At 48.1% G+C, this 22,795-nt stretch overlaps 1 long non-coding RNA gene across 1 annotated transcript in view; it reads left to right on the forward strand.

Moving 5' to 3' along the window:
* The window catches only part of LOC144162003 (uncharacterized), a 44,053-nt gene extending 33,700 nt beyond the window's left edge, over positions 1–10,353 (forward strand). Inside the window, exons 4-5 of the long non-coding RNA XR_013320560.1 lie at positions 9,447–9,530; positions 10,193–10,353. This is a non-coding gene — a long non-coding RNA (uncharacterized LOC144162003). The remainder of the gene's footprint in view (positions 1–9,446; positions 9,531–10,192) is intronic.
* Positions 10,354–22,795: the final 12,442 nt, after the last annotated feature.

Here is a 22,795-nt window from a genome sequence, read left to right on the forward strand (position 1 = left end):
ATTTTCTGTGGCGTTTTCGTGTGACGTCAGGAGGGGATGAGCTGGCAATTGGCTGCGCCACGGCTGCGCTACTGCACGGCTCCCCGGCCGACAGAGTCAGTCGGCCCAGCGTTTCGTCCGCCGGCCGCCGGCGGGTCGTCGCAATCAAGGGGGTTAAAAAAAAATTGCTTGGTCGCAATTCGTTCGCTTAGTTGAAACGAAGCCAGGACACCTTTGTGAATGGAAGAATGTGCATTTCTTTACTTGGTTTGTTTGTACACTGTATCTAGCTCCAAGTCAAGGTCGCTTCACACAAGCGCTGCACATGCGACGCTTCGCTGACTGGTACGCCAGTAGGAAAATATAAGGCCTCTTGAAGGCGGGAGAAGAGTCAGCGAAGTCAATATAGGTACTAAGCAAATAAAATCAACTGATATTTTTACCGTACAGCGTAAAACTAGGGCGCGGGAAGCACTTTTTTGCGCTGGGCGAACAAGCACAGCGGTCAGCAGCACGACTACGCATCTGCGAACGCTTTTCCGTCTACGAAATGCAATTGCTAGACGTGAGCTACTGTGGAAACTCGGGCGACGCTTACTGCACGATCGCAGTACAACAAATAGTCACCTAAGCGGCTTGAAATGCCAAAACTAAATAAAAGTGTAAACCGGTTATACAATATATACCCTATATTAGCAAGGCATTCGCGTCCCGCTTCGTGGCTTAGCGGTCTCGGGTGCTAGGAACTCACTGCAAATGTTTTGCGAGTCACGAGTTCGAATCTCCGCGGGTACGTGCTTTTTTTTTGTAAGTTAACTTTTTTGTTTTCCGCCGATGTTTTCTATATTGAGTTCACCTTTTTTTGGACCGCAACGTTCATGGCTACACGAACTAGTTCACAAAACGCGCGCAGGCTGGCACTGGCGCGCTAGCGAGTTCTCGTTGGCTTGCTGTTGCCATAAGCACCGACTGCTTGCAGTCTGTGGGCACAGGCCAGAATGAACAGACCCTTGGCCTGGTGCGAACACGCTTTTTACGATACAGGCATGAGGGAGGCAAGCTCCAAATATGGGGGAAAAGCGCATGACATTTGGGCGTCTGCGGGTACGCGGAGGGCGTTCATGCACTACGTAGGTCTCGGCTAGTGAATGCTACGACTACAAGCCGTCCTGGGAGGCTTATCTTGTGCATTTTACAGCCGACAACATGGCAGAAGCGCGGTACGATGATTACTGAGATATTGAGAATGCCCATCCAACAAAGCCATTGGTTATGTTTTACAGAACCGAAACCGAAACCGAAACTTGTGTGATTGCTAACCTTGGGCATCGTCCAATCACGGCGCCCCTCCTCCCAACGTCACAGCCTTAGTTTGTGCGGCCGCCGCAAACCGCGCATGGTAGTTTTTCTTCTTTCGCGCTTTGTAAAATAATTAGCGATTTGTCAACCGGATAAACGATGAAAAGTGTGCTAATTTGAGTCAGTCTACGCAGTGCAAGCAAAAACGGGAGCTTGACAAATTCACTTCAGTGTCCCTTTAAGAAGTGCATTTGCACTTAAAAAAAGACACCGGCATGCGTCATCTGCTCCGTTCCAATCCGATTGTAAACTGTGGCCCCAACAGAGGTGTTATTAGTCGCACTCACAGTGAACTCGACGCAATACTTTGTGGTCGGCGAAGAGTTCGTAACGTGAAACACAGTCATGTGTTTCACAGTCGCGCTTAGCTGGGCAAGTGCCGCCATTCCGCGGAGCCCGACGTAACGAGTGACGGCGCACCGTGTCCTCCGCGATCGACTGTCGGCGGCGCGCCGCCGGCAGCCCCATCCATGGAGGAAAGAAAAGTTTAGGAGGGAGCATCACGTGACAATCGTGAAGCCTAGGGCCCTATTCTCGACTGCACAAATTGCTGGCATTTCGCCCATGTTTTTTTGCGTAAGCACGACGTAAGCAATCAGTGACGTGCTGCACCTATAGCTATGACGACATGCAGTGTAATTTGACGAGTCACTCATAAAGATCGCTACCAAGGTATCAAATATTGTGCAAGAAAGATATAAAAACACTTGGCATGTACTATAAAAATTAAGACGGTAGCTGAGGCTGACAAGAAAAACACATTTCTGGAGGTCAAATTTGGCGCCAACACCACAAGGCGATCGAGTAACGTTGATCCAAAAGCTAGCTAAAGGCGGATGTCGAGCTAAAGAACATCACACAATTTTTTTACCGTATCTATTTATTTCTTTCAATCGATTTTTTAACATAGCTGGGCTCTCTGCTTCAATGCAAGCTTTATTGCATTATCACCTTCCCTGCCGCCACCGCCGCCACGCCATCGTCTGCTGCTATGTTACAAGTTTATGGCGTGATCACAGAAAAAGACGGCCGCGACCATCGCTTCTATGACACAGAAGAGCAGCGAAGCGCTACGCCTGATAACCGCGGAGCGCACCGATGTCGCCGATTCACTCATTCGTCAAGCTCGACTGCAATCAGCGCTGTAATGAACTAAATAGTCACTTTTCATTGTTATTTATCTCTTGAGTTCGATCATGTGACCCAACAGCTCACTAGGGCAAGTATGGACAAATGTCATGCATTGGGTTCTCTTTGTCATGGAGAGGCCTGTACTGCCCTCTTATGTTGCGGTTACGCCAAACAAATAATTTTCATTTCATTGCCAAACATAAGAACAAAATACTGCATTTTATTTGTATGTTCCATGATCGCTGACTTGGAAGCAGTTGAAACTATAATTTGTTTCGGTAGGAAACATGCTTTAAACAGCGCGCATGCGAAACTGCGCCTGCTGCAAATTGCCGCACATTTCGCGGCGCCGTAAGCCGGGGCAATATTTTGCCCCATTCTGCTTGTATTTTGCGACAAAAACAGCCGCCATTTTCAAGCTGTTACGCAGAATTACGTCACTTTTACGCAGGCTGAAGTTGCCAATGCATGACGTAATTGTTCCCGCCAACTGTTTAAATTACGCCACGCCTTCTCAGCCAATCACAGAGGGGGTGTGTATTACAAGCAGTATTGTTGTTGAATAGCAAAGACAGGCTTACGTTGTCATGTCCGCTGCATTTAGTCTGGTTTTTCATTCCCGGCCAAGAATTATGCGCCTTTAGTAACGAGAAATAAGGCAAACTTTAGAACTGGTGTCCGTAGACGACATGAAACGTCAAAATGACGGCAGCGCACACAACCGCTTTGTCAACCGGAAGCACGTGACCAAAATTGAAAGCCAATCAGAAAAGACTTCCGGAAAATTGCCTGAATTGCCGGCAATTTGTGCAGTCGAGAATAGGGCCCCTAGTCATAAAAAATAAAAAGGAAAGACTGATGGGAGGTGTTCTATTCACGTGACAGGCAAGCGGTAGTTCTTTGCGCCTCATGTGGCCCTTCGCCGACGCTGCGTGCGTGCGTCTATCCATTTGGTTGCCGGGCCGTCCGCGTATTCGAGTTTCGGCGACGAGTCGTTGCGCGCAGCTCTGCCTGCAACCCGAAACGCGCAGCGGCCTGATCGTGCGGGCAAAGTGGTCGGACGGGAGAGGCAGTAAACATCTTTGTTTACTGAGCTTTCGGACCCGTCGAAGTTCACGCCGCAGTCGGAGAGTTGTGTGCCGCCGCCGCGTGCAGAAGTGGAGATGATCTTTTCAACTTTTCAAGCGGTAGTTCTTTGCGCCTCATGTGGCCCTTCGCCGACGCTGCGTGCGTGCGTCTATCCGTTTGGTTGCCGGGCCGTCCGCGTATTCGAGTTTCGGCGACGAGTCGTTGCGCGCAGCGCTGCCTGCAACCCTAAACGCGCAGCGGGCTGATCGTACAGGCAAAGTGTTCGGACGGGAGAGACAGAAAACATCTTTATTTATTGAGCTCTGGGATCCGTCGAAGTGCGCCGCAGTCGAAGTGTCGTGTTCCGCCGCAGTGCAAAAGCGGAGATGTCAGAGTACGACATCCGTGCCTCACATTTTATTTCACAAACACACCTCACTTCCTTGATTCTGGTAATTTTATATTTTCACCTCCCAGGCGTAATTTAGCGTTCGTTAGCCATATACCTATCGCACGGATTGAGCAGTACTCGGACAACCAGCCCGCGTTCTGCCTGCGACGCGAGGCGGAAAATTATTTGTTTTTCCCGCGCCCGCACCCAACGTCAGTGGTTCTGCACCTTTTCTTTTCTAATGCACTGAAGGAGACAGCAACGCAAAACAGACATCGTTACGACAATTGTGGCATGTACAACGTGCCACCATGCCGGAGCACCGATAAGGCGAATGTATGCAAATGCGCACGCGAGCGAAACCAAAGCTTCTCGCACAACCTCTCAGCTGATGGGACACTCGTTACAGCTCTATGATGTAAAGGAAAGGTGGCGCGATAACTCCCAGCAAAATTGGAAACGCAATCGTCAAAGCACACCTGGCAAACACCACGCACCCGTAGGCCGCTCCGTGCTTGTGAAAGTTTACAGCGGCGCGTTCGAGCAAAGGCGGTCGTGGTTCCAGCGGTAAGCGTCAAATTCGGCTCGCAGCTCGTGAAGGTGCTCCGTGAGCATGGGATCTACGTATCGTGTCGCTTTGAACAGCGACAGTACTTCCGCGATACGAGGGATACAAGGGTGGCAGCGCAGCAACGCTGGCGAAAAATCGCGTACGGCGCCTTCGGCAACGCCACTCGCCTCCTCCTCCACCAGCAGCCAGCCGGAGCCACTAAATGCTACCGCGGGCCTGAGAGTGGTGCTTCTTCCATAATGCATTGCGCGGGAGGAGCCCGAGGAGAGGAGAATGCGGCGTCAGAGGAGGTTGGCTTGCCAAAGCTTTGCCGCCTGACGTCATGCTCCCTCCTAACTTTTTTCTTCCTCCATGGCCCCATCGCGGAGGCTACGGGCCATGGACTACGGGTAGTGTACTACGGGCGCACTCACACGGTTGCATGGAGGAGAAGAGGGGTGCCTGATCTGCGGGCCGCGCGCACAACGTCGCCTAGCAACAGACGCTTGGCCACAGATATGGCGGCGCCCACTTGGTTGCCTGCATGCATCTCACGCAATTGAATACCGAGGGTATTTGATATCCTCCTCTCGCCCCTCCCCCCCCTCCCCCCCCTCCGTCCGCGCTGTGCTTAGGGCAGAGAGAGAGGTCTGAAGCACCGGGTGCACTGTTTCGCAATTAGCAAGTTCGAAGCCCCGAGAGCACGTGTTCTGGGGGTTGCTTTTGTAGCTGTTTAAAAACCCATAAGTGGTCACCATTATTCTGGAGCCCTCCACTACGGCACGCCTCATCGCCTGGGCTGCGTCAATTCCTTCAACCTCACAATCACCGAATTAACCAATTATTCAACGAATGAATGAATGAATAAATGAATGAATGAATGAATGAATGAATGAATGAATGAAGGAAGGAAGGAAGGAATCAGCCAATAAATAAATAAATAAATAAATAAATAAATAAATAAATAAACAAACAAACAAACAAACAAACAAACAAACAAACAAACAAACAAAAATAAATAAATAAATAAATAAATAAATAAATAAATAAATAAATAAATATAAACCACCCAATCAATCAATAAATCATGCATTTAAATCGAGGCGGATAACTCACAACCTCACCCGCGACACCACTACAGGTCGAGACTATGTCCCCCACTAAACCGCTGCGAAACTTCGATCTTGCTGTCTCGGAAAATCTCCTAAACTACATGAATCCGTGCGGGCTGGCGGGTTCCTTGCCCCGCAGTGGAAACACGCGGATGTCACTCTCATCCCCAAACCTGAACCCCAGGAACCTTAAGCCGATCTCTATATCGTGTGTCCTAAACTGTTTGACCACATTGTCAACAACCGGCTGTCGCCGTACGTTGAAGAAAACGGCGCCTGCCCTGAAACGATACGGTTCCACTCACATCTATCAACCCAAAACGCAGTATTACAGATTAAATATTAACTACTGGACAACCTTAACAACCACAGTAAGCGGCCTGTCTTGACCGTCGACATTAGGGGCCTTCGAGAACAGTTTGCACAAACCTATTCTTCAAGGCGTCGCATCTACGAACTGTGGCGAGCGCACATACAGATACTGTTCCTCATTTCTCACCAAGCGCACGGTGGCAGTGGTCATCGGACATTTTACATCCGACATGTTCCAAGCAGAAAAAAGGGCACTCCGCAGGAGTGGGTAGTATCCCTCTACTCTTCGACATCACCATGGAAGACTTACGCTCCATACTAAAAGCCATCCTGATCCTACATCATGCTATTTACGCGACTGCATAACACTCTGTATCACCATTGGATCCCTTGGGCGATCAGTGAGACAAACTGTAAGCAGCCATCCAGGTGACCCAACAGTACCCGCAAGCCTGAAGACTGGAGTGCGCCCTCAAAAAATCCGCCATGTTCAAACTTAGGTATTGGAAACGTCCAGATGACGTATCAGATCAGCACTTATCATTAGTGACCAAACCGTCCTCAATTTGCCACACCTACGGATCCTAGGTCTCAGCATACCAAAAGATTGCTCAGGTGCCTAGACTGCCTAGATTGCTGAGGTCCCTTGCAATGGACGCTCAGCCACCTCACGCACTTCATCCTCAGGCGAGACTGACGCGAGACTGACACCCGGGTACGCGAGACTGACACCCGGCGCATTATTCGCGCCAACTTGATTAGCCGGTTCCGTACGGGACACCGTACGTGGCCCTGAATCCAGTGGAGAAGGAAAAGTAAACCTAATCATGTAACGCATAAAAAGTCGCCCTTAGACTAGCTCCAAAAACAGCGACGAAAATATTTTACAGATCCGCGTCCTTATTACGTGGAAGGAACTAGAAAAAGCTCATCGCACCCCCCCCCCCCCACCCCCCCCACCCCTCACCTACCTTCATAATCACGCAACCGGCAGGGCAACACTTACTCCGTCTAGACTTCCGACGCTCCATCAAAGTCGCACCCATCCTTAGAAATAAGAACCCATATACAAAAAGTACGCCAAGAAGCCCGGATACGAACCCTTACAGAACGCTTTCCGAAGTGCCCCTTTACTCAGTACACGGATGCCTCTCCGTACCCCCAACAAACTGCCCATACCGTGTGCGTCACCGACGCCAAAGAAACAGAACAGATGGCCCCTAGTACGCACAACTTCTATTGAGGCACAGAAGAACTTCAACTCGCTTTGGCTGCTACCACGTGGAATTTGTTTACCTTACTCTAATGATACTCTCCCAAGACACCTACCCCAACTTCCTGCTACGCCGCATATCACCCGCAGCCCTCACAATTGGGGAAACTGTGTGCCATCTGCCGGAAATTACGTCATGTGGAATCCGGCACACATGTCCTTCGAGGGAAACGCGGAGCCACACCAAGCAGCTTGCTTGTATGCCCACCGCGATGTTTCTCAATGCGAAAACATGTAGTCTATTCGGTCTCACAAGCGTATTCCTGTTTCATCGAGCATGGTAATTCAATCGCAGTACCATCATAATCTACGAAAATTCCCTCCAACCCACCCCCTTCTATCCAGAGCCGAGGCGACTGCCTTTACGTCTACTTTAGATAGACTCCTATATCCACGGTAATCTCCTCCAGGCCAAGTACCCTACCCTTGCATAAGCTATATGTAATTTCTATCCCAAACCTGGCACCTTGTACCACATGCTCTGGGAGAGTCAGAGAAACCTTTTCCATACGCCCAATCCTCACCCAACGTACGAGGAGTGGGAGGGCCATGTGGCAAACTGGAGGATAGGGCCAGGGCAGCCAGCACGAATCCCGTACTAGACAAGGCCACACTTCGGGCGGGCGCCCAACGATCAGCACCTAAAGCTTGTTGAAGTAAACTTTCTCACTATCTCACTGTATGAAATGCAAACAAAAACACAAGTTTGACAATTATAACTACAGTGGCCCATTAAAAAAATGCACAGAATCGAAACGGAGTTTCCTTAGGGCGGAATTGCCAAACAGAACGCCCACGAGACGTTTAATCAAAATGCTAAGAATGTAGCCGTACTTTATGTTGTTGGCCTGCGAGATAACAAACCTTTTATGAAAGAATTGTGTTTCAGTAAAGCGGCATATGCCTAACCCCTAGTTATCGCTCCCGTGTGCAAAGAAAACTCGGGGTCTTGGCAGCGCGCGGAACAAGTAATAAAAACAAACATACAAAAAAATGACCACGTATGTTTCCACTTCGCTGCAAATGTCTTCAAAAGGATATAGTATTGCCGCTGCCGAAGCCATGTATATGGCCCGCTTACTTCTCCCCCAAGCCTAAATCGCATGTTCGCTGGTTTGCTCAAGTCAAATGAATTTTTCTGCGTTCCGCTGCGCGCGCGCCATCTGTTGGAACCTGTTCTTACAGTTAGACTTTGAATTCGGCAACAAAGTCTAGGTACAGGCGTAAGCTATTTTAGTATTTTTGGATACAAATATCGTTCTCAACACGTATGTTTGGGTTTCCTATGGCAAATAAGATCGAAAAACGATTTCCCATTGAAATAGCACTGTCTAGTCCCGTTTATCTGTAGATGGCTTGCTTCAAATCTGCCTGGTGTTTTCTTTTTGCTCAACACTGTTCACAAGTGTGAGGGATGGTACCAGATTTAGAGGTTTAGAATGGTGTTGCACACATAAACTTCCCATTTCCGAATTCTTTTATCGTTTGGCCGGGTGACTGAATCGAGGGGCAGACAAACAGATAGGCAGACAGACCAAAAATATCAGGTGCAAGTACCCCAAGAGAATTATCGTGTTTAAAAAGGTACGATGGACTCCATTTTATCATGTAACATGCCTTATACTGCCCCAGGAAAAATGTCTTCCCAGGAAAGCTTTAGTGTTTTGAGGTTGAGCCTGCGTTTAGGAGATCGGCAAACTTGATTTTTCTAACATATTGTGTTGCGCATATTGTCTTCCGCTGTAAAGCATGGGCATCTGCGGAGGGAGATTGGTTACAACATTACTTTATTATCCTCTACAGCACCACAGCCTCTTTCTAGAGTCGTGTATAATCCTGGCCATGTGCAGCGCCTACCCCCCCGCCCTGACATTGCGCCACGGAGCAAGATGCATTGCGCATGGCCGCGCGCTCTTCGCTGGACACCTGTGCGGCGCAATAAAGCGTGCGTTGTGATTGGCTTAGCCACGCTGTAATAAAGCTTCATTGTCTCTGCCCACCAATCGCATGTGTCCCAAGCCTGTGACGTAGGGCTTGCGCCACTGCCACTACAATAAATATAACAAATTCCCTATGTAGCTGTAACCCACCATAGAAATTTCCATACGAGAGCCAGCTTCGCTAGACTTTCCTCCTCACAGGGAAGAAACGCTCTGACTTTTTTTCTTTCTAATTTTTTGCTTTAAGTTTTTGTTGAATTTCGTGATGAGATGATGTGTTCTTCTTGCCTTTTCGGGGCATAGTTTAACAAATGGTTTCTTACTTCTTTAGGAGTGGGCGACGGAAGAAATGTTACCCTTATCTACTCAGACTATGGGAACTGTTGACTTTTTCGCCTCCTATACGGATACGCAGGTTGGTCCAAGCCATTTGCAGCTTCGGTTACAATACTAGGAAGACAGAAGTATTGCCCGTAATATTTTATAAAACACCGTACTGTGCGTTCTATCACTACGAACAAAAAAAGCCCGCAAGAAGCTTGCAGAACTGAAAAATCACCTTTTTCTGTCCGGAAAAAGCTCTACACCGCCTTTCACGATTCCTGGGAATCGTGTGAGCTTTTAAAAAATTTACGGGTTTTTTTCTAGTATACAGGACAGAAAAAAAAAAAAAAACGTGTCTCGGGATCAGGAAAGTTTGTCGCCCTAAGAAAATGTTCGAATTAAAGTACACGTATATCATTACGTTAATAATATCTAGCCGGTAAAAGTGCAGTAAAAAGGGGTATCACGATGTTAAAAATTGTTAGACAAATTGAGCCCCTAAATATTTTAAAAATTCAAAGTAGCTACGAGCAAAAGAGTCGCAGAGCAAGAGATATTTTTAAAAGCTCTCGATACCTACAGCTGACGCCGACCCAATATAATTTTTGTGTCACTACGAGGTCACATGAAGTATTTTAAAGAAATCATGTTGTTAGTAGTTGAGGCAATAGCCTATATTCTCATCTTTTACACGTACTACTATTTTACGATTCTCATCTTTGATCAACATTAAAGTTTTACTACTTTTTTCAGGTGTGGGGTGCATCATTTTCATCAGTGATGCTGCAAACGGTACGATGCCTCTATTTTGCCGGAGTATGTATAACAGCAGTTGTGGCGCAGGAAACCCGATACGGGTATTTTATGACAGCAGATGTGTAAGCTTAACTGAGAATGCTAAATTAAAGGATGACATGAGCTAACACATGTATTTTTGTTTTATTGCGCAGATTGGAATATTTTCAAAGAAAACGTTGCATGCTTGAGTTATTACCTTCAATTTTAAATACGTGAGTGAGGTTGTCGCGTTAGCGAAATGCGATGAACATGGAGCTAAGGAAAGGGGACTGGAGATAACACCAAAATACACAAAATGAGGTGAAGAACATTCCTTTTAAGGAAGCTTAAGGTAGCGGAGGTTGATATTAGACGTTTGTGTGTGAACCCATCGTTCAGTGTCTTCTAATAGGATACGGTCAGGGAGAGAGAGAATGCTCTTTAATTTGAACTGGTGAGGTCAGCCCTGCTAGGGACAAAGCTTGCATCACCATATGGAGGGGTGACTACGTTGATGAGTGGTGAATATTATACATTAGGGGTACAGCAGGAAGAAGACAAACAAGAAGCATTAAAAAAAAGAAAAGAACAAACAAGGGAATGCTGCCAGCAGAGTCCGGACATAAAAATACAGTTGAAAAGAAAATCGTTAATGGAAACGCTGAAAAAAAAATGAAAAGTAAACGACGCGACAAAAAATGAGTAGCAACACCAACCCAACAAAAATAAATAGATGAACGTCACAGTGACACCAACACAAGAAAAATAAATATATGAACGCCACAGTGCGAAAGAGTAGATATCGTGACACACTTGCTCTGTCTGTGATCTAGAGAAATTTGTCTAGTTCAGTGTCTCGTAGGAACTTTTGTACCTAAGGTACTGTCAGCATTATTGGCCCGGGGATCAAGAACATGACGAAGTTACAGACTGCCTCCATGGCGTACACGAGAGAGGGAGCTCGCTGCAGTTTTTCGCGCAGCAGCGAATAGAGGGCAGACGCACAGCAAGTGATCTACAGTCTCACGCATAGCGCAAGTACGGCCCAGGGTGAAGTCGTCCCAACCTATCTTGAACTTCCAACTCCGAGTAAATGCTACATTCAGGCGCAGTCGGTGTAATACTACTTCACCCCACTTGTTGATGCCGCATGGAAAGCGAAAGTTACAGTGCGGGTCAATAGCCTGCAGTGGTGGATACCTTGCAGTGAGGGTCCTGCCACTCCGAAATTTGCGCAGTCCATCCATTTGCGAGGATAAGGGCGTTGCTGTCCTCTCGGAAGAAAGGAAGCTGGGTCGTGTTGCTCATAAAGTGGCCTGCACTGGCGGCTGCATCAGGTCTAATATTGCCTTGTATGCCCGAGTGACCAGGCAGCTACTGAAGAATGATGTCGTGACCTTCGCGCACTGGTATTGTGTGAATTTCGCCAATTTCACATACAAGCTGACTGTGGGTGTTGTGACGCTTTCAGAGGGCTTGTAAGGCGCTGCACGAGTCGAGGAATATTACCCATTGCTGGGAATGATGTCCGCTGATGTAGTGAAGTGCAGCCCTTACAGCTTCCAGTTCGGTAGCAGTCGAGGATGTTTCGTTGCTAAGTTTTCTTGCGATAGTGCAGCGGGCTGATGGGATCCACACGCCGATGGCGGATGAGCCCAGGCGAACCGAGCCATCCGCATAAACACGTGTGTAGCCTTTGTAGGTACTGGAGATATACTCGAGTGTGAAGAACGTGAGCGCGGCCGCGGGCATGGCAGACGTTTTGCTGATTCCGGGTATTGTGCAAATTTTCCATGGCGCCACTATCCACGGTGCTACTATCGAATTTTGAGGTCTGAAAATTCGCCGGAAGCAGGTGTCTAACATGGTGTGCTGAATGTCTACCAAAAGATGCGTATGACACCGAGTCAAATGGCGCAAAGACGTTCGAAGCACCTCTTGGTGTTGTAGCACTGTGGCGGAAAAGCACAGACCTTCGCACATAACTCCAACCGTCGATGTGCATTTAGGAAGACCCAGGCAGGTGCGCATAGCTTTTGCCAGCACTTAGTCTATGACCTTCAGGCTTGTAGGTGATAGTTGATGTAGGGCCAGCAGGCTGTAACGCAAGAGGCCGAGAAAAATGGGTATATATAGGCAAAAGAGGGAGGATACAAGGCAGCCCCACAAATTTCAACCGAGAAAATGCAGAATGCGCACAAAACTAAGAAGCCGCTCCTTCAGTAGCTGAAAATGTGGGGCCCATGACATCGAGCAGTAAAACGTCACTCCGAGAAACTTGTGGGACTTGACATAAGGTATTGGAGTACCTTGTACGTTGAGTCTATAACGTGCAACATCGCGCCGCATGAATGCCATCGCAGCACACTTCTCAGGGGAAAATATGACACAACAGCATCTGAGATATTTTCTCATCTTAAGAATTGCCTACTGAAGTGCAGCGCGAATATTTCGACGGTTCCTGCCTGAAGCCCAGATGCAGATGTCGTCTGCGTAGAAATAAATTTAACATCTTTGGGCTGGACTGTTGGGAGGCGTATGAGACACATGCTTAAAAGCGTCGGGCTCACGACGCCGCCCTGAGGAACTCCTTGCGTGACGGGATGTTTGGCCGTTTCGCCATCACTGGTGGCCATGTAGACGTACCGGTCTTGGAAGTAGTCACATAGCCACTGGAAGATGCGTCCTCGGAGCCTTCTGCATGTCATCTCTCTTCGGATGGCTTCGTGGGCGACGCTGTCTAATACTGATTTGAGGTCAAAGAAGACAGCTGTAGTGATGTTTCCGGTTTATTTTTGCCGGGTCATATCTGACACCAAGGAAAGGATGGTATCTATGCTACTACGTCCTCTCCTGAATCCAGATATTTGCAATGAATAAATGTCGCGAATCTCCAGGTCCCAAACAAGCCTTTCCATCACCATCTTCTCTATTACCTTGCCAATACAACTTAGTAGTGCAACTGGCCGATAAGAGTGTATATCCGTTGCCGGGTTCCCTGGTTTGAGAATCGCCACGATCCGGGAAAACTTCCAGCAGGCCTCAAGACGCCCGATCTGCCAGGATTGGTTGTAGAGGGAGAGCAACTGCTGGACAGCCTTGGGGCCCAAATGGCGTAAAGCCAAATACGTGATCCATCAGCGCCTAGAGAGGAAGACAAGTTGAGATTTTCCAACGCCGTGCTAAGCTCTACAATGGTGAAGGGTTCATTCATCAGCGTTGCGTTCGCGGTGGAGTAGCAGAACGCGGACACAACCGAAATTACCTCGTTGCTGGGTGGGGTGGTGCTTTTAGTGCAGAATTGCGCGGCAATGCTCACTTCACTGACGCCCTTCTGGAGAGCCACGGCTCAGAACTGGTGAAGTGTGTTTGGTGGTGTTCTCAAGGTGCGCAACGTTTTCCAGATACGCGTGAGTGCTTTGCGTGGATGCAGTCGAGAGCAGAACTGACTCCAGCACTGTTTAGCGAGCTTGCGAATGTGTTTTGGACGTATTTCTGCGCCTGTCTAGCGTCTCGAATATCATCCGGAGATGTCGCTTCTCGTGCTCGCCGCTCTGCTCTCCTGCGAATTGCCCAAAGTCGCTCGTACTCGATGTCTACTGCTGACGCTTCCTGGGGGAGCAAACAGCGTCTTTCGGATGCAGCCCTCGCGTTCGAAACAGCGTCAGCAAACTTCTCGTGCGTGGCTTCTCGGCCGAGCAAACAGCCGAGCAAACTTCTCGGGCACAGCTGTCCTCCAGAAAATCTCTGAACTTCTCCCAATTTGTGCCGTGCACCCTCAGGTTTTGTAGACCTCCACAGATTCCCTTGATGATTGTATATGTGGAGAAACGGTCACTCTCAAAGCATTCTCCGTCAGCAAACCAGGATGCAGATAACCGTAGAGATGTAGAAATCAGCGTCAAATCCAAGGCACGCGAAGTTTTACCGCGGACAAATATGGCGCTGCCAGTGTTTAAGACGTCCAATCCAGCGTTGGTAGCGACGTTTAGAAGTCGGTTTCCCCGAAATAATATGCATCTGCTGCCCTAAGCCGGCTGATGTGCATTGAAGTCACACGTCAGCACATAAGGTGGTGGCGTGTTGGCCAGAATAGAATGCAAACATCTGGTGCCAAAGCGCTCTCGAGGAGGTATGTAGCCGTTGATGACGATGAATTTAACGCCTTGTGTTGCTCCGTAGCCACGACGTACTCATTAGAACAGTCCTGGGGCACACCGTGCACAACAAATGAGAGGTCATTGCGAATTGCTAGTAGGACCCTGCTTCGGTTCATTTCGGTTGGAAATTCCAAGCGAACAGCCAGAAATTCTAACCTTGGAGCGCAGGTTAGATTCCGATATGGCGATTAAAGGGAAACGGTGCTTGCTGATGAATTGTCGGAGGTCAGATAATTGTGAGTGTAGCCCACAGGCATTCCACTGAAGTGTGGTCGCCTGATTCCGGATATTTGGTAGGCGCAATGTCGTGTCGGTGCTCAATGCCAGTGTTGTATGAGGGGAGCAACGACATCGAGTAATGTTATGATCGCGCGGACTACGGGACACGTGAAAGTATCCAGGAACGACCGCACAGCGTCCTGCAGCACTTGCCATGAAGAGCTTGAGGTATGAGTGGGGAGCTGTTGCTTCTGGCTCGCTTGGGCTCGGCGAGGACCTCTCCACACCATTCGGGGCGGTGTTGAGGCCTGCGAAGCAGGATCTGAACTAGAGGCAGATGATGGGATTGCGGCTCCACTGGCGTGTGATAGCTGATATGGAAGCGATGGGAAGTCGGAAAAGTCATCAACTGTAAACACCTTAGGTGTTTGATCCTGTTTCTTGAGCTGGGACTTCTTGGTACCATGGTGCGTGGAACTTTTGCTATGAATGACAGCCGCTTTTTCCACCTTGTAATAAACTTTATTTAGGTTTCTGAACCTGTATATGTTCTCCTCTTGACAGAGAGTCGGACAAGAGGCGGAAGCAGCCTCATGTGTCTGTCGACAGTTGGGGCATCGAAGTTCTTCAGCCTTGCAATCAGCACGATCGTGATCACCTTCCCCGTGAGCGCAGCGGACTTTCCGGTTGCATGTTCCAGCGATGCGCCCGAACCGCTGGCATCGAAAACAATATTTTGGTTTTTCAGTGTAGTCGTACACTGTGTACCGCGTATAGCCAAGGATCACATGCTCAGGCTTTGTGTCGGTGTTGAAGACGACGAGTATGGCCTGGGATGTCCTTCCTAGACGACGTGCAGTTTTCACAGGTGTTCTCTGAAGTAGGTTCTCTTATTTCAGCGTCGGAAATATCCACTGGCACCCCTCTGATGACACCAGCGGTGCAGGTGTCCGGACACGGCTCATAGGCCTCAGCAGTGATTTTCAATAGACATGCTAGCGTCAACATTTCTCGTGTCGACCTCCAGAAGATTCAGCCTATAGTTAAGCCGCAGCTGCAACAGGCCATCAGGAGCTAAGAGTTCAAAGGAAGCCTTTAGCGATAGTGGATTGAAGCGTCTGATGATCTTGGCGAGATCGTTGGGTTTTAGAATCCGAGTAAGGCCGTGTCTCGGCATGTTCCCTCGGGTGTTGTCGTCCGCGGTTGACAGAGAACCTTTCGACCCTCGTCGACATCGCTTGCCTTTCACGAGCTGAAATTTATTACGCCCTTCAGCTTCCATTGCTTCACCTTCGGAGTATGAATAAATAATGGTTCCAGAAGTGTCAGAGGAGATTGACTCAGAGTCAATCATAGGATCTTCCTGGGTAACGGCCTCCCGAACATCTTTGGGCTGTGTCTGCAACACGTTAGCTACAGTCGGTGTTCCCACCAGTCAGTGGGAGGAGTACCCCTTTGGGAGTTCAGCCGTGGGAAAAACGCTCACCGCACCAGGGGTAGTTGCACGAGGCATAACGTGAGGCGACAGAGGCAGCACAGATGGCGACAAGCTTGCTGGCGGCTGCAGGGAGTATCCAGCATGGGGCCGCGGGTACGGCCGGTAGAGCGCTAGGAGTAGTTACAGGAGGCATTACGTGAGGGGACACAGGCAGCACAGGTGACGAGAAGCCTGCTGGTGGTGGCAGGGAGTATCCAACTGGGGCCGCGGGTATGGACGGTAGGCCTAACTCACCACGTCCAGTCCCGTGTGTCACGCCGACACGCGACCCAAGTGGTGGACCTACCAGCCCCGGGGCGCCCGCGGGTAGCATATCCGGCGGCGAGAACTATTCGGAAATTTATACTACATGGTGCTGGTTACAAATATCACGTATGGCGTGGTGTAGTGGAAGAAACCCCAGGTTTGTCAAGGTAGCGCTGAATAATGCTTGTTGGCTGCCCGATAAGATAGGGAAACAGCCAAGCGGAAACAATAATCCCGTACAGAATGACTACGCTTGGGGTAAATCCTTCCATCGGCTTTTTGCCAAGAAGCCGATGACGGGACTTTAGTTCGAGCCATCCGGTGCCACCTTCATTCGAGTACCAGGCACGATGTACGAACTGTGAGGGCAGACAGTCGAGGCCTTTTTTTCTGTAAAAAGCGGAAAATACTCCACCTTGAGGTCCCTGTAGGCCTAGTTCTCCGCCATTTGTCGGCATTAAAGGGTTGCATGCCATCGAGGACTATTTTTTGCTGCACCTCATAAGGCATAGTAGAATATTTGAGATCAAACCAGAATATTTGAGAGCACCTGAGAGCACCTTTTACCTGAATATTTGAGAGCACACGAATGGAATAAGACAAGAGAGCAATGTCGGCCTGAACACTTCGTAACGCATTAGCCCTGCACACTCTTGCACTATTGCAACTGTAGTGTAATGCACGAAAACTTCCTTGAGCGTACAGCGGTGTTTTCTTTCCTTGATTGACTTTTCTCTGCGTGGCGCGCTCTTGTTCTGCTTTCGCTGGGTACTGCTGTTCCGCTGTTTCTACTCACGAATCAACTTGTGAATACCCAAAAGGAAGCAGCTCGCATGACAACAGTTTTTTTCGATTTATTGTCTCGTTATGATACAATTGGGCAGGTATTGCACGGTGATGTAAGCATAAGCGGACGATTTAAGAGGCACCATCACCCTGCATTCAATTCTAAAAACTAATTTGTAGGCATCCCTTCAAATGCGAAATTTCTAAATTTTTATAGTGGGCACGCCAGCTCACACTCGTGCCCTTTTGGAGCGGCTATTTCTAGATTGGCGCATGCTTCTGCTGAGTTTTTCTTGTGAGTTAAAAGAGGAACTCTCACGCAGAGAAGTACCCCTAATAGATTTCAATGTACCAAGCCTGTTCCAGTCTTGTTTAGCAGGAAGAAACTAAAAATGCTCCATATTCTTGACCTTTAGACAGCATGGCAACAGCAGTTGGTACAGACACCACGAGTGTGGCACTCGAAGAGAGGCGCTGTAGAGAGTATATACCTCTTCACGGGTGCCAAAGGACGTCCGGAACAATGCATGACACCTCATGCCACAAAGCATTGAAAGCAGCAGCAACGAGATAGATAGTCAACGCGTAGTCCATGCGAGACCGGACCCAACCCACAGGTCGGAGGATCGGTCGACATGCCACCTCGACGTAAGAGAAGCAAGTCTAGGCACTCTAGCAGGAACGGAAGCAGCTGGAAGACCAGAGTCAAAATTAAGCTAAAATTTAGTGCAGTTGACCAGAAACGTAACCAGTCTCGAAGGAAGTCGACAACCCGCTCACAAGACTAGGAGTAATTGAGTAGACCCATTGGCGAGCCCCAAGAGGCAGAAAGAAAGAGAAGAGAAAGAGGAAGAAAGTGACACAATTCTATTTGTGATACCCCAAGCTCTGCAACGGTCTCTATGCTAGTCTACGTGCGCAGCGAATCACTCCGGGACAATGCGATGTCCTGCAATAGGCGGCACAGTATTATAGAAAGGGGTCTACCATGGCGATGGCGAGGTAATGAGGGTGATGATGGTGTGTAGGCGCTTGCGCTCCAACTTGATGGATAGGCTTCCCATAGGATGTGTTGAAATAGGGAGTTGAGATTGTGTAATATGAAAATGCATTACGGCTGAGTTGTGGTGTTTTACTGCAAGTCTTGAAGTGAGGTGGCACTGAGTTTGCAGTCTGCAGTATGTGGTGGCTGTTGGCGTGCTATTGAGGCACGTGGTGGAAGGCAATGCTCTCTTATATATCGATGATGGGCAAGGATACACGAGTAGGTGGGAAGGCTGTGTTTGTTGGACATGAGAGGGGGATCCTCGTGCCAGTTAGAGTCAGCATTGAGTCCCATGGTGACTGCACCTTCATCCTACTCCTGTGCTCCCGCATTGCTGACTGCTTAGTGTGAGCGGTTACCCTTTCGATGATAATTGTTTTTCCTGAGTGAGGTCCTTAAAGGGACACCGAGGCAATTTTTTCAAGCAGCTGCGTTTGGTTGCACTGCGTAGATTAGTTAATATAAACACGATTTTCATCGTTTATTCGGTCGACAAAGCAGTATTGAATTTATAAAACCTGAAAGAAGAAAAATACCATGCGCGTTCTGTGGCGGCCGCATCAACTAAAGCTGTGACGTCTATACGAGGTGTTACTGTGATTGGATGATGTCCAAGATTAGAATTCAAACCAGTTTCGTTTTCCTTTCTCTGAAACAACATGCTTTGCACCAGACGTTATCGTTGTCTGGACATTTTTGATATCTCAGTAATCGGCATACGCGCTTCTGCCATGTTGTCGGCTGTAAAATGCGCCAGGTAAGCGTGCCTGCACGGTTTGGAATCGTAACGACCACTAGCCGAGGCGTACGCAGTAGACGAGCGCCCTCCGCGTGACTGCAGACGGTTAAATGCGATGGACGTTCCCCATTTTTCGAGCTTTCCTTGCTCGTGCCTGTATCGTGAGAGGCATGTTCGGACCAGGCCATGAGTCAGCTGATTCAGGACTGTGCCCGCAAGAAGTCGATGCTTATGGCAACACACGCCAACGAGAACTTGCCAGTCCTCAGTCCGCACGCGTTCTGCAACTCACGCGTGGAGCAGCGCATCTTACAGCGAAAAATGGTGACTTCAGTACAAAAAATATTGCATAACAACATATTGCATAAATATTGCATAACTGGCATAACAACGGACTTAATACTTCACACCACTCGGCCATACGCATTTTTTTATTTCCGGACTACGACAGAAAACAACACATGGTACATACAAGAAAAAATACCATCAACTAAACGTGGTAGAAAACATCCAATACATAAAGCGGCCAGCCGTAACACCAGCTTGGCCTTGTTATTTGTTCACTACTACGTGTAGTCAATTGTCGTACACAACCATTACTTCCTGTTTTCTATTTTCAGCGTGGCTTGGCGTCACACACCACAAAAATCATTAAGGTTGGCTACAACGCTGCCGAACTTTTAGTTGGCAGTTAAAATTTGTGGGCCTGAATTACTCTTAATACACTCATAAGTGACAAAACATCATCGCTGTATTCTTGTTTGACGTACTAGTACATTTCCCTAAGTTTGCTAACAATTTCTGCAAAGTAAGAAACCACTGGCCTGGCGTTCTCGTCACTCTTTCTTACAGCCATTCTACTAGGCCCTATAGCATGGAGACCGAGGAGCAAGAATACAGCATAAGGGACGTGGTTACGTTCAATTTCAAGAAAACGTACGCGTTTACGCGGCCATTAGTCAGCACTGTAGGTAATAAAACGATTGTAAGCGCCAGTGACTATTGTAAGGCTAGTTACTATTGTAAGCGCCGGGCTTCCTTCATGGTTTTCCCTCCTTTTATATGCCATCAGGGCATCTTCGTCTTCTTACCTCACCAGTTCATCATCAGTACATCATCGTTTGAAGGCGCGACGCTTCATGACCATCATCATCGTTCGAGGTCTGTTCTCGGGTTCGGGCTGGTGCTTGCCGAATGAAGGGCCTTCTCGCCTTCAACCAAGCCTTCTTGCCGTAGTATATATATGCGGAGTAAAGTATATGCTGTGTGAAGTATATGCTGTGTAGTCTGTTTACATTTTTATTTACTTTTAGCATATCAAGCAGCTTATACCCGTGCTACACGAGCGTTTCGAAGGCGTTTAGTTGAAATGCCATTTGAGTCAAACGAGCACTACCCACGACCTTTGAGGTTCTCAAAGGGCTTTGAAACGCGAACAGTCGTACTATCTGGAGAAGCTTCTGCATGCCATAATTACAAATAATATTTACGAGTAAAAATTGTGGTTTAAAGTGCACAATCTTCCTAATTTCTCACTTGGTTTGTGTTCTACCGCTCACTCTACGATCACAAGGCAAAAATGTACACTCAACACCATCGCTGTGAAACAAAGGAACAAAAAAAAAAAAAAAAAAAAACTGGCTATCAGCACATGTTTGGTGTGCGCTTGCAGATTGTTGTCGATTTGAGCGCTAATGGTTTTTTGCTCAATTTAACCCTAAAACTAATTTTTTGTCAATAACGAAACAGGGCAGCAATGACGACACTGAAACATGGCAGGTGAATGCTGAAACTTTCAACCGCCTTTGAGAATTTTCGTACAGATCGGCGAAACTGCTTCCAGTTCGAATGGCATTTCAAATTTCGAAGGTTATTCGACTGAAATGTCCTTCCAAACGCTCGTGTAGCACACGTATGAGACGAATATTTCTTGAATAACTCTCGCCCCATTAGCGTTCCCCAAATTCTCACAAGTATGTCATCTCTGTAAACTGCTTTCCTTAGGCCGAAAAGCGATCGCAAAATGCGTGGGCGTGCTGCTGACGGCTGTGCTAGTTCACCCAGCGCAAAAAGTTCTTCCTGGTCCTTTGTTTTACGCTGTAAATAAAAGTTTCGGTTGATTTTATTTTCTTAGTGCGTATATTAACTTCGCTGACTCTTCTTCCAGCCTTTATTGGCCTTAGATTTTTATGCTATCGTACCAGTCAGCGAGGCGTCGCATGTGCGGAGCTACTTTGACTTAGAGCTTTGGTACAGTCTGCAAACTAGCACACAAAGGCACATTATTCCAGGTACAATAAACGTTTCGTGGCTTCGTTTTAACAGAGCGAACGAATGTCGACGACCCGTCGGCGGCCGGCCGACTAAATGCCGAGTCGACTGATTCTGTCTGAGGGACGGGGCAATCGGCATCGAGGATGCGGAGAGGAGGACAGCACTTTCAAATTATTTTTTTTTCTAAATAAAGTCGCGTAAACGCTAAAACAGAGGTCAAAACATGGCCTACAGATTGCAGGCTGCAATTTGCGCTAGTAATCACGCAATGTTTACAAATCACTTGAGTGTCACTTTAAGGAGCTGGACATATCGACTGGAACTGTAGTTATATATGGCCGTTTTTGATTCACACTATGTATGATGGTTGATGGGTACACTGTGTGTGCAATTGCCAAGGCTATGTCAATCTTTTCTCCAGCAGTGGAGTTCTCGGTTTGGTATATAATTTTTTATGGTGGTATGCAGATGAGAATTCATGACCGTCACTGACATATAAGCTGGGCCGCACGAGCCTGCCACGGCCATTCTCACTCTACCCCTCCACCCCCTTCTTTACTTCAAATTCGACGGTACCCCTGAACCCCATTCCCCCAGTGCAGGGTAACAAATCGCACTCTACACCAGGTTAGCTTCCCGGCCTTTCCGTCCGTCCTTTCTCCGCTCCGATTCTTGCGTGGAATTTAAGCATCTATGAGAACAAACAAATCAACAGAACGCATTGAAAGCATGACGTCTGCCATGCTTAGACATACTTAAGTAGGCACACTCAACAACCGAGTAAAAACACAAGAAACGCAAGGAATCAACAACGGTGAGCGCTCCACCCTCCCCCTCAACTTCAGCAAAAAACACGGCATGTTTTTGGAATTAGCCCCTCCGTTTGCTTTCATCACCTATAAATTTCTATAAATTTCAAAATGCGCGACCAAAATGTCAGCTTTTACATAAAAAATTTCAATGCTTATATGCTCATCCTACTGCCCTCCAGCTGTTATTTAACCACAGCTCTCAATCCCAACTACAACGTCAAGGAAGGTTTTCTAAAAAGCCTTTTAGAAATAACCCCGAGCCAACCTATTCTCACGCATTCCCGGCAGCTCCATCTCCGCATCTCTTCCGTTGACCTGGCCCACCATTTACTACTACCATTCGTCAATGAAACTGTCGCGGCCTTTAAACGAAAGCAAGTGCCTGAATTGTGCCTCGCGGCGACCGCCCAGCCTCCCCTGCGCACGTTCGTCAAGCCAAGAATACCCACTTACATAGGTCGACAGGCTCACTCATGAGTGCATTCACAACCCCCTCACCACTCACGAGTGAGTGGTGAGTGAGCCTCGCCATCGTTTCAGCCTGGTGAGCGCGAGTGCGAGTTAGTGCGAACGACACTCGTGGTGAGCCCCGCACACCACTCATGTAAGGCGAGTGCACTTACGCTTCTTGCGCGATGGGCGAAGCTTACCGCGGTGAGCCCCACTGGCTGTTGTCATTCGTAGTAGGAGACGCTCGCTGTGGTAATCGCTGCTGGCGATATTCGCTCGTACGCACAGCCACTAATTAATTGATCCATTGCCTTTAGCTTCGAAAATATGCCGCTACTGCCCTCATGTTA

Source organism: Haemaphysalis longicornis, unplaced genomic scaffold, assembly GCF_048455015.1.
Source record: "Haemaphysalis longicornis isolate Haplotype H1 unplaced genomic scaffold, Haemaphysalis longicornis Haplotype H1 scaffold_12, whole genome shotgun sequence".
Taxonomy (NCBI): domain Eukaryota; kingdom Metazoa; phylum Arthropoda; class Arachnida; order Ixodida; family Ixodidae; genus Haemaphysalis; species Haemaphysalis longicornis.